This window comes from Symphodus melops, assembly GCF_947650265.1.
Source record: "Symphodus melops genome assembly, chromosome: 16".
In the NCBI taxonomy this organism is placed as follows: Eukaryota; Metazoa; Chordata; class Actinopteri; order Labriformes; family Labridae; genus Symphodus; species Symphodus melops.
In genome coordinates, this window is record NC_136706.1 from 18,511,277 (window position 1) to 18,523,404 (window position 12,128).

The 12,128-nt window shown below is 39.1% G+C and overlaps 1 protein-coding gene across 1 annotated transcript in view; it reads left to right on the forward strand.

Moving 5' to 3' along the window:
- The window catches only part of adra1ab (adrenoceptor alpha 1Ab), a 276,886-nt gene that overhangs the window by 125,868 nt on the left and 138,890 nt on the right, over positions 1-12,128 (forward strand). The window lies entirely within an intron of this gene.

Genomic DNA, 12,128 nt, shown 5'->3' on the forward strand with positions numbered 1-12,128 from the left:
AGAGCGAGCGGGATGGGCTGAGGGTAAATTAGAGGGTGTATTCTACTCAACTAATTACTCAGTAAATTCAAGCTCCCCTTGGGATGAGAAAAAAATCAAAACACTTAGACGCTTCTGTGTGCATTTATTAAAGCCATCTACCCAAGGGGTGTAAGTTTACATATTTTAATGCCATTAAATGAGGCTCTTTTCTTTTTTAGACATTGGAAGCATACCTTTTTTTTGTTTTGTCTGTGTCAAAATGTTTCTGTAAGGCAGAAAAAATATGATTTTTAATGAAAGTCTTGAAACACAATTGCCTGCTTCTTAAACCGAATAATCCAACCATGAGACAGAAAAAGACTTCAATGTGACTAGATGTGCGACATTGTTCATATGCATCCAGCTGAACATCAACTACCAAGAGCTGATGCTTGCTGACAGGTTTATTGCTTAACGATGCTGCAACCATGAAAGGGGAAATATTCGGCTACCTGACTGCAACAACTGAGATGATTAAACCCTTTGATGCAGAGCTGTCACCATGTCAGGGGGAAGGCTGATGTAGGCGAGGACAAAAAATCCTTGCAAACTGGTCATTTAACAGCAGACATCACACAGCAGAGGAAACGGCAGACCAAGTACTTCTCCTGTCTGCAGCTCCCATCAGCGCTCTTATCTTGTCTGAAGAGACGGACTTCAAGGTGAGCCAGTGACCCCTCAACTGTCCAAGCTGTCACACTGCACACCTCACAGCACACACACAAAAACGTACAAATTCACCTAACAAGGACACGTTTTGTTCTCTGTGCCACAGTTTGTGGTGGATGACTTTGGAGTGGGACTTAAAGAAACAAGGAAATGGACACTTTTTTAAAAAACGGTTACTCTCCTTGCTAACTTTTTGTATTTTTAGTATCAATTATTCACCTATCTAAAGCTCCATGAAGCATTTATATTATCTTTTTTGGGATGGAAATTAAATCTAATCAGCTTCCAATTACAGTTGTTACAGTATTCCCATATAAGACCAGGACAAATGGCAGGAAATATAAATACAAACATTTATTGCAAATGTGTTAAAACCATCATAATGTTTAGTGTTTCCCCTCTTGATGTTAGTGTTAAATATGTTCCAAATATTCAGCTTTTTTTCCGTAAATAAGCCAATTTAAACCTGGTTCACACGGCAGAATAATTACGCCGATTTTGGCCCCAATTCTCCCCTTCCAATAATCTTAAGGATGCCCCGACCATCATGAGACAATCTTATAAGATCATCCTGCTGTGTGTGGTGTGCTAAGACTGCTCTCGTCTGGTCGGAAGAATGTCGGGACCGCTCCGATCTCAAATCGGGGATATTCAACATGTTGGATTGTTTTGGCCGATCTCTCATCATGTGTGGTGTCCCCCGAGGAGAAAACGAACACGAGCCTGTTGAATGTGACGCGTAGCCAATCAGAAAGCGAGGTGACATAGTAGCGAAAACACCGGTAGCAAAACAACAACAACTCACCTCCATATCAACATGTAGCAAGTCTAGTTCATGCTCCCGTTGTCTCCACTCCTTTGACTGACGCCTCTTTTTAAAACGTGTTTTCTTTTTTTTTCAGATAAAAACAGCACAAATGATCCCTATTACATCTTCTTCGTCCATTTGTTGACTCTGGAATCACGTTTGATCTCGAGAGGTTCTGCGAGATTTCCCGTCTGATCGGGAGACGTTTCCGAGTGAAGTCGGTTCGTGTGTGGTGTGTTGATGTTACCGTGTGGCCGCACACCACACGCAGTACGAACAAAACTGTAAACCCTCTGATTATTTATCGCCATGTGTGTGGTCTCTCAAGTTTGGGAAATCGGCCGACAATTTTAAAAGCCTGCCGTGTGAACCAGCCTTTAGTGTTCTGCTGGATGTAAAGAAATCCATTCTGGAAGCAACTTTTTTTTTTTCTTTTTTTTTGGGGGGGCATTTCTGCCCACATTAGACAGAAGAGCTGAAGATATGCAGATAGAAGAGAAGGGGGGATGACAAGGAGCAAAGAGCAGGGGTTGAACTTGATCCCATTGCCACTACAATGACTCACTCTATGATTCTCTCTTCTATCGCTTAGTGTCTGGTATGCCCTAAAAGCACTTAAATCATTATATAAACAAGCACTCGAACTATTATAGACCAACAAACATTCAGTTTTTGTCATATCCTAAAAGCATACTGTCTGATAGTCTGAAAAACCATATTAGATTCAAAAATGTCAGCCCAATTGGCAGGATTTGTCAAAACGAAAGCTCGCCCTCCTCTGTCTGGCTTTATTCATTTCAAACCTGCCACAAACAGGACTATTAGAGGTGCAGCAAGGGGGATAGCACAATCCCACTCAGGGAAACCATATCTAGCCAGAGTTTTCCTTCAGAGTATCACATCAGTGGAATTAGGGAGTCACTGTCCTATCACTCCTTCAAATATAATCTTAAGAAACGATTCACAACAACGAATAATGTTGACACATATGCCATACATACCTACGGTAACATTTATGATATCATGTGCCATGTTGGATATTATCTTCTTGTTAACCAAATTGTCACATTTAATTGTAAAACACAAAAGAACTTCTGAACTGCAGAAAATTTCACTTGGGTACATTTACGATTTTCTGAATATCGATTTATGTACACTGTCCCTTTTCAAATAAATAAATAAACCAGAACAGCATCCTACGTACATGGTGCCACCAGGCCCTCCAACGACCCCAGTTTAAACCTGCCTTTTTGAGGGCTAATTTGCAAATCGATTGCATAAATGACATGCTAAACTGAGATGGTGGGCAAATGATACTACTTAAGTGCTGTATAGGGCTTAACCATAAGTTTGTTGGACAAGTGCAAGTGGGGCCTTTTGCCTATTAAAGTGCAAAGTGGATGTATTAGGTGTCTTTATCAGTCATAGGTTTATTTAAGGAGAGGTACATCAAACAAATCAGTGTAATTTCCCATTCTCTCTTGTGTTATTTGCAGATGCACCTAACACATTGTTCTGTTTTGCCATTTAGCAATTATTAAATAGCTGGGGTTCAGGTCAGACTCACTCATGAATATTCTCCCCATCCATTAGATTATTTTACAGTCTGTAAGCCACTGTATTAAATATTTTAGTGCTGGGATTACAGTTGCATCTGTTGCAGCAATCCAACTGCAGCTGAAATTATCTTTGAGGCTCCACATTGAGAGAGATGCTGTTCCCACTTGCGTGTGACATATCTTCGTTGATTATTTAAATCTGGAGACACGCTGACAGGATGAGTAAGGATCAAACATTAAATAAAGTTATGAATACTTAATATCAAAGGAAGGTGGGCTAAAAATTAAGTAAAGTAACTAAAACTGTATTTATATATCACTTTTTAAAAAGTGAGCTACAAAGAACTTTTCAAAGAAAAGCAAAAAAACATGCTGTTGTTCAACTGCTTTAAAAAAAAAAAATCTTGACCCCTCTCTTCATGAGAACTACAGGCCTATATCCAAACTGCCTTTATTTGCTCCTAGAAAAAACCAGCTTACAGCTGTCTTGGATGAGCACGACATTTTAGATCAATTTCAGTCCGGATTCCAGTCTCCAATAGAAACTGCTCCTCTAAGGGTCAGTCATGATCTGCTGATGCAGACTGATGCTGGAGAATGCTCAGTCCTGGAGCTCCGGGATCTCAGTCTCACTACTGACACTGTGGAGCACGGTATGTTGATCGAGAGACTCCAGCAGAGGGTGTCTCTAAAACAGCCTTAGACTGGTGCTCTTCAGATTTATCTGACAGAACATTTTCAGTTACTGAGTTACTTCAGGCGTGAGAGAAGGCTTTCTGAAGGCCTTTAGTAAACTGTAAGAATCCGAAAATTGCAATTCCAGCATCTGCGCACCAAACAACCAAACCGACACTCAGCCAAAAAGGTGGTCTCAGTTTGCTTCCAAACAAACCCTGGTAGGGTTTGTTTGAGATGTGAAAGCGACTGGACCTCAGTCTGACCCAGTTTTAAAAATCATACACCACTTTGGACAACAGTCTCCTGTTGCCACACCAAGGGATTAATAAGGGAATTATTATTAATATATTATTATTATTAAGGGCACATTAAGGCAAATAATTGTTAGCTGAGCAGAACAGTGCTGTTGTTTGCTTCTATTGCCTACTTCTTTGATATTAACCAAAAATCTATTTATTTTTTTGTAACCCTTGGCTATATTCTCAAACGTATTTATGCCACATGGTGCAATTGAAAAAATTAATTACCAAAATATCCTATTAATTAACCCCTTTTTCAATTCAAAATAAACTAAAAGTTGAAATATGCAATATGATTTACGAAAATTTAGTTTAAATCCTCAAAACAAACTCAGTTTTTTTAAAGAAGTAACAAAAGTAATCCAACATATGTAGTGGATCGATCACTGCCATAGCAGAATAAAAGAAAAAAGAAGTGATCTCACCGGGATTGGACGATGAATAGTCTGGTCAGTCGGACCGTTTTTGTCTCAGCCCTGACATGCGCGAGAAGACACAAAGGTTTTCTTCGGTCTATCTTTCAGACACTTTCACAGGCTTTTCAGAGCTCTTTTCTTTCATGACCCAACACTTTTAAACCAAACAGAGTGAACACAACAGCAGCTGCAGCAGCAATGTTTTTCTGGCGCTTCACTTTTTGTTATTTTTCGCCGCTGCACTCTAATTCTCCTCCTTTCCCCTGCGCCATATCCTGCATTTATAACCTCAACCATCAAAACCCTGGTTGATTGCCCACACATAGGCCTGCATTTTTTACACACTATACTTAACGGATGCAAATGTTTCACAAACAATGGGCCTACCTTTGGTTTTTCTTTGAAACATTCTAGCCATTATAATTATTTTTACAGACACTAAAATATGATGTGGCACTCTCACAGTATCAAACGCTCTCAAAATGTTCAGTACAAGGACAAGAAGTGCAGCACGCAAGATCTCTGTGATTGTTTACTTTCATTTTACAATTACAGCTTTACCCCACCTCACACCTTTCTGTACATTGATTGAACGATCTTTGCACACAGTTTACAAATTCTTGTCGTCTTGCGATAAGTGCAGTGTGAAAAAGGACCGCACCAAACCAAAAAAGAAACTATGTATCCGGTCTGGACCAAAGACAGCGAACTAAATGACTTTCCTGGTGTGAATAAAACCTTAGTTTTTATTGAAGTGTATTGTTAGTTGTTTAGTCATTCATGGAGATAAAATTACTCGGTTTGACTTCCACAGAAATCCTCTACATATATGTTTGTAATGTTTATATAAAATAATACGGAACTGGTGTACTTTTTCTTTTTTTGCTCACCATTCAAAAACATCTTTAAATAATATATTATAACTTTGGTGACAAAATCTTATTCAGAAATACAATTTCAAAATGATCCCTACACAAATCTTGTGTATTCAAAATAAAAAAAATCAAATGTTCTGAAGTTTGAATGTCATAATCACATATCACATAATTATAATATTAACTTGAAGAACTTCATTGCAGTTGTTAATATCATTATCTTCCAAAAAGGTGTGTCATGGCTAAATGAGGGCAGTGCGGTATCTAGTGTTAATTCTTATAACATTTTGATTAGAGTCTTCTTTTCTTTAATGACTCATCTGAGATGAGCACTCATCTCCCTTTATTGTTAATCAGTGAAGTGATTTGCAAAGTAATATAACCTGGTTTGCATAAACTTCCCAGAACTTCAGGCAGTAATGGAAACTTTTAGTTCCTTGAAGAAAAGTCTCTGAACCTTTTAGTATGGTCATAGCTACTCAGAAGCTACACAGATTATTGTCTGCTGACAACAAGATCATTTCTACATAGTGTACCCAAACTGAAGGAATACACAGAAATTTGAACTATCACTTACCTTACTGAGTGTCACTTCTGTCAACTGCCTATTAGTGGTCCAGAATACTGCTGCTAAGCTGTTGAGGAGATCATCCACGGTCTCATGTGACACCTACTTGTTTAGAGCCTTGCATGGTGATGCTCCGGCTTGTGTTACTGAGCTGCTGAGGCTTCATAAAACCGACAGGTCCCTGAGGTCCTCTGATCAGGGTCTGTTGGTTGTTCCTCACAGAAGATTAAAAACCAAAACCACTGTCTTTCCCCGAACTGGGTGCCTTGACAAAGCAGCTGAAGACCTATCTGTTCAGACTTGCCTTTGTTTGAGCTGTCTGTATTTGATTTTAAACGACTATATTATCTCTGTTTTGTTTGATTGTGAAGCACTTTCTGACATCTGCCTTTGAAAGGTGCGATATAAATAAACTTTACTCACTTACTAGTCTGCACAGGTGAGTTTTTAAATGCTTTTAGAACCACTCCAGAGATTCTGCAGATCTGATGGATTGTAGGAGTTGATTCCAAAGGATGGGGGATAAAAACAGAAGAAGCCAGATCACCATTAGTTTTATAATTTGAGCGTGGGATAGAAAGGAGGCTGAGTTTAGACGATTTGAGTAGATGAGAGGCAGAATATGAAATGGGGAGGTCAATGATGTATATGTCACAAACTTTAGGAGCTGGTCATAAACACGCTTTTGAAGTATTTGAGACAGCAATGGTAGCTTTGATATTACCCTCTACTTTTCAAACCGCCTTGTTGAGTGACATTTTTTAATAAGTAGTAGTAGCATTTTTAAAATGGGGTTTAGAGCCAAATGTAAGTGAGTAGTTGATGGAGTGGAGGGTTGGGCCTATATCAATATGGATGGATGATGAAAACTTTGAGGGGATCATGTTGCAGAAACTGGAGGCAGAATGAACGTGTGCTGTGGTGATGGAGAAGGTCTTGAGAGAGATGGGATCAAATGCAGACAGTTGAGCAGGAGTGTCTGACATTCATCGTGAATTTTGACGTTAGACCATTGATCTTACACTCAAGAGACGGTACAGGAAGAGTAATAGGATAATGGTTAATAGTGTGAAAAAAGAACCTTGGATTGTGTTCATTATTATTAATTTAATTTTAGCTGACATGTATTGAAAAGAACTACTAAATAATAGGAGATAGTTCTGTGAAGCCCTTGGCCAGATCTCTACAGCTCATTTTCGTTTAGGATGCACAAAATGACTCTGGATTACTACTGGTTTACTTGTAATGTCATTTGTAGAAAGAGTGCATATTCTCACCTTGCTCTGCTCATCTGTAGTTGAGGATTTGAACAGGGACCCAACCACGGTGTATTTTTGGTCTGCTCATCGTGGGCGGCATGAGGAGTTGTTTTCACTCTACTGTGCCCTGAAATTTTCATCGCATACTGGGTAAAGTAGGTAGAGACACAATAGCTGCTCACTTGACAGAAGGACAGACAAATGGATGGGGAGTGGATAGTTTGAGTGTTGCAGTCTGTCTCCTTTTATAATTATGCAATATGATGCATGTTTGTTTAGCTGATCTGCTTCTTTGCTGATTTACATCACCCTCGTGTAAGCTATGTGTGACGACCCAGTGATCAGGTCACTGGCAGCCTTATTTCTGGCTGCTATTTGTCTCTGCCTGTAATTGCTGCAGGAGGTGTGTTGTCGTAAATTACATCCTGTCGTCTTCATTATTCAAGATCATATACTGTGGGTTCTGGTGACAACATGAGTCACATGCATATGTCAAGAACAAAATCATTATACTACATGCATTTTAACTGTGGTCTCACATTTTATTGTGGAGGTAAATGGAATGTATTAACCTCTTTGATACTGCTTATAATATGTTTATCTTAAAGGTCAATGATGTCGCCCTTGAACAACAGCATGAAACCAAAACAAACTACATTTGGCGACACCTATACTGAAGCTTTTTAGCCATAACTGCAGTTGTTTGAATGTTTAGCAATGTGAAGTTTCTCACATCTGAGTTGGAGGGTCAATAACAAGAGGCAGACTCATGACACCACTTCCACGCTGGATGAATCAGAAGAAGTAGGAACAAATATCACCTACAAATAGCACCTACTGACCAGTTGGTCTTAACAGTATCGAGCACAGATAGAAGGAGCTGCCTACTAACAGATGTGTCGGCAAGGTGACACATATCTGTTGGTCCTGTTGTTGCTACTGTATCGTGTGTGTGTGTGTGTGTGTGTGTGTGTGTGTGTGTGATTTCCCCTTAGGTAAGCTAGTTCAGGTTAAATGGGACCATCATTGTAAATTCAAGTCTTTTTTTAAAATGTCACCACATGAAGTCCTGCATTCAATGTTAATTATTCAGCAACATTGCAAATAGTATAAACTTGTTTTAATGTGTTAAAACAGTTAAATCAACTGTGCTAGTCTCCCAAAATAAGTAAGTAATAAATAATGTGATCACCATGATGCGCCTCAAAAGCTCTACAAACCCTGCAGACGTAATGACTCCTTAATATTACTGCAAATTAATGGATGTGACTGCCCCTTGGTTACTTTGAATAATTAAGAGTTTCTTAGCCTCGGGCTGTGTCCCAGAATACTTAGGGACTGCCTTTGTGTAATCTTGAATCAAAAGACGTCTTGCCTTGAGCCATCTGAATGCAGCAACTGTGGCAACGTATTTCTAAATGATCTTTAATTGAAAAATTAAAGTGTGTGTGTGTGTGTGTATATATATATATATATATATATATATATATATATATATAATCCACTAATAATAAAAATTAATAAATGATAATAATAGAGTTAACAACTCAGTAGCCCAGTGTTTTTCAGCTTCAATGTGCAAGGTATCTATCTGAAGTAGAAAGGGCTGCCAGATTTTCTGAAAGGCCTGTAGTGAACCGTTCAAGGAGAATCTAATCTTAAATCTAACACATTGCAAAATCTCCTGAATCCATCTGTTGTGTGTCGGTGGGGACGAATGCGTCCATTTGAGGAGAATGAGCCTCCTCGCCAGCAAGCTAGTGAAAGCAGTAACGCGTTGTGAGGTTTTGGACCAACCAAATCATGAGGGCATTCCAAAAAGAGCGGCTGGGTGTCAAGGTACACTGTATGACCTTCCCTAACGTACCTGGCATGCTAAAATTCAAAAACTTTGGGGAAAAATTAGTTGCCCTTCCATGTTTGTGTCCAGTTAGGTTAGATTAGAGTGAAATACCATCAGCTCAGATCTAGACGTGCTTGCAGTCTGTGTTTGACTCCTGTTGTATAAAAAAAAGACTGAAATGAGATGAATAGAAAAAATTTATTTTATTTGACAAAACAGTATTTATGCTGTTTAAAACTTCCATCGCCAATTGTATTACAATTCTCAGCAAATCGCAAATTGTTTAAAATTGGGATGATATCTATCATGACTCAACTATTGGGATAATATCGTACCGTGGGTCCTCTGGTGATTTTCACCCCTATTGTTTGTACCCAATATCAGGGAAGCTAAAAGAAACTAAAGAGCCAATATTTTGAACATTTTTTTACAAGCTATTTATTGTCAATTATACCATAAGTTCCATAGTTAAACTAATATTTATTTGGGTTTCAACTTTCACCTATTTCTTCCATAACCTCTGATCTGTTGTCCTATAAATTAGCAAACAGGTTCTTATCTTCATGAAGAAACTTGAGGACTGTAGCAGCCTGAAGAATAAGACTAAGGGCCAAATTTACTCAGGTTTGCGTGTATTAAAACGTGTGCAAACTTGATACCACCAGCAAAAAATGTGCTATCTGATTTACTAGCAGCGTGCAGTGAGGATTGCGTCTTTCACATGAGCAAAATAACACGTACTGTTCATTTAGTACGTTTGCCTTAATGAATATGCAAAACGAGGCGTTTCTGCCTTAGCGTGCAAAATACTGGGAGGAGAAAATGCAAAGAAGTTAAGTTAGTACACGCAATGCGATTTACCAAGCCAGGCAAAAATTGCGGTGATGGTGACGGTGTCTGAATTTAACACCTTTGAAAAGAATGTGCTAATCCAAAAGCCCCAGTGTTATGCACTGCAGGCTGCAGTTAGGAGGAGACATAGGCACAATAAAAGACGTGTTAACATGTTTAAATGACAGAAAAATAAATGGTATGCATTTATTTTGTATCTTGCTTCAATAATAGTTTCAAAGAAACGCCATGATTAAACTGTAACAGAACATTCACAGCCTCTGCATTCTAAAGAATTTCAACATTGACACTGTCGTCCTATTTTCCTCTTCTCGCCAACATTACATTTTAAACTGGGCATTTCCTTTTCTCGGGTTACGCGTCTTTGGTGCGCTCCGGAGTGCTTCTCCAGAGCACGCTCGTCTCTTCACTCTACAGCCCCCTCCCCTGCTGCTGCGCTGTGGGACGCTTGAATGGGGGGCTCACCATGCTTCTACCCCCAACTTCAGTACCTGTTGCCAGACACAGCGCTGACCAGCTTCTGGTGTGCAACGATGGCACGAGTGGCACACACACACTGCGCACCAGTGCCACAGAGGACCATGTTTAATACCGAGGTTTTCTTATAAGCCACTTTTTCCTTTTGATATATTCAGATTTAGCTGCTATTACTTGAAAATACTGGACGTTCATCTGCCTCTAGCTAATACCTATTTTGCGCTTGCAGTCGTCCTGCTTTCCGTCCAAACTGTCCGTGACGTAAACCAGTAGAACATGCAAAAGCCTGACAGAAATACTACCGTCTCAACAAGGTTTGCACCTGACGTCATTCACGCAAATGTTCTGAGTAAATCACCCGCAAAACGCCCACAAGCCAAACGTGCAAACTTTTGCAATGAGCACGCAATTTAGTTCTCTTTAATTGAGATCTCAGTAAATCAGGCCCTAAGAGGGCAAAGTTTTTGCTTTTAGGGTTCCACTGCTTTGCAAAACCTGCCTGATGAGCTCTATCTTAGCTCAAGCTTGCTGCATTGTTAACCTTTTTTCTTTAAGGGCTTTCCTTCTGCCCTTGGTTACACCTCTTTGTCCTTGGTCCTTTAGATATATACATTTGGCTAGAGGAAGCATGCGTACCTTCAGGTTGTGCTTGCATGGTCATTGAAGCAGTTAGTGGATTAGAGTGACTATTTGCATTGATGATCCGCATGAAGCAACACAACGTGAGAGCTTAGTAATCCAATATGCAGTGCAACTTAAAGTAACCTACATACAATTAGCATTCACAACCATTTGTATAGATCGGGTTGCTCCTCCTTGAATAACAAAGACCTCTACGCTTTCGCCATGACAGCCCAAGGAATCCATTTAATTGCCTTCCTTATGGCACTATTTCTCAATACATGTAGAGACTGATAACAAAGAAGACTAAAGAATACTGTCTGCGTTACATTTGGTGCCACAAGAGACACAAGTTGACTCTGAACGACAAGGCAGGGCAATTTTTTTTTTATATAGCACATTTCAACAACAAGTCTATTCAAAGTGCTTTACGTCACCTGGTTTATTTTAATTTTAATTTTTTCAGTTCAATTTTATGGAAGAATAGTTTCTCCTCCAAAGATTGTACTGATGAGTGTGTCTTTTGTAGAAGGAAATTCTACCTGTCAGCAATTTTAATTGCTTTTCAATGTCAGTATGAAGTCAAACAACCCGGGAGGGAGGGAAGCTTTCATTTCTTTGAACAAGTAATCATGATTGTAGTAAAAGTATTGCTGTTTTAAACGTGAGGACTTTTTTGGTACTGACCTAAATGTTTCAATCAAAAGTAGGCAAATATTCAAAGTTGTCTTTGGATACACCATGACATGTTTCAAAATGGTAACACATTTGAAAGCTTGTGGTCTAGAGGTTAGTTTACAAACCAATTTTCAAAAGTATCAACTAGCTAGGCCTGAGCAACATCACGTCAAATGTAATCAGCTGATATCAATAATGAAAAATCATAATTTCTTTAAAATTGATTGCTGATCTTTGCTCCTGAGTGAAAGAAAGCAGATGGTTAATTGTGGTTTAAACTTGTTTATTCACTTCCTCCAGGATGTTGCGATTGCAACAATTCAATCAAACTTAACCAATCCCCGTGAATTGTGGGCAACCTTGCCATTTTGTCCAGTTAAAAAAATGTGAACAATTAAAATAGTTTCCCCCAATCATAGCAGTCCCCCACGAAAACAGCAAGACATATGTCACCAAAGTTTAGTAACCACTGACCAAACTTACATACTTCCTCTTTTTTATGAAC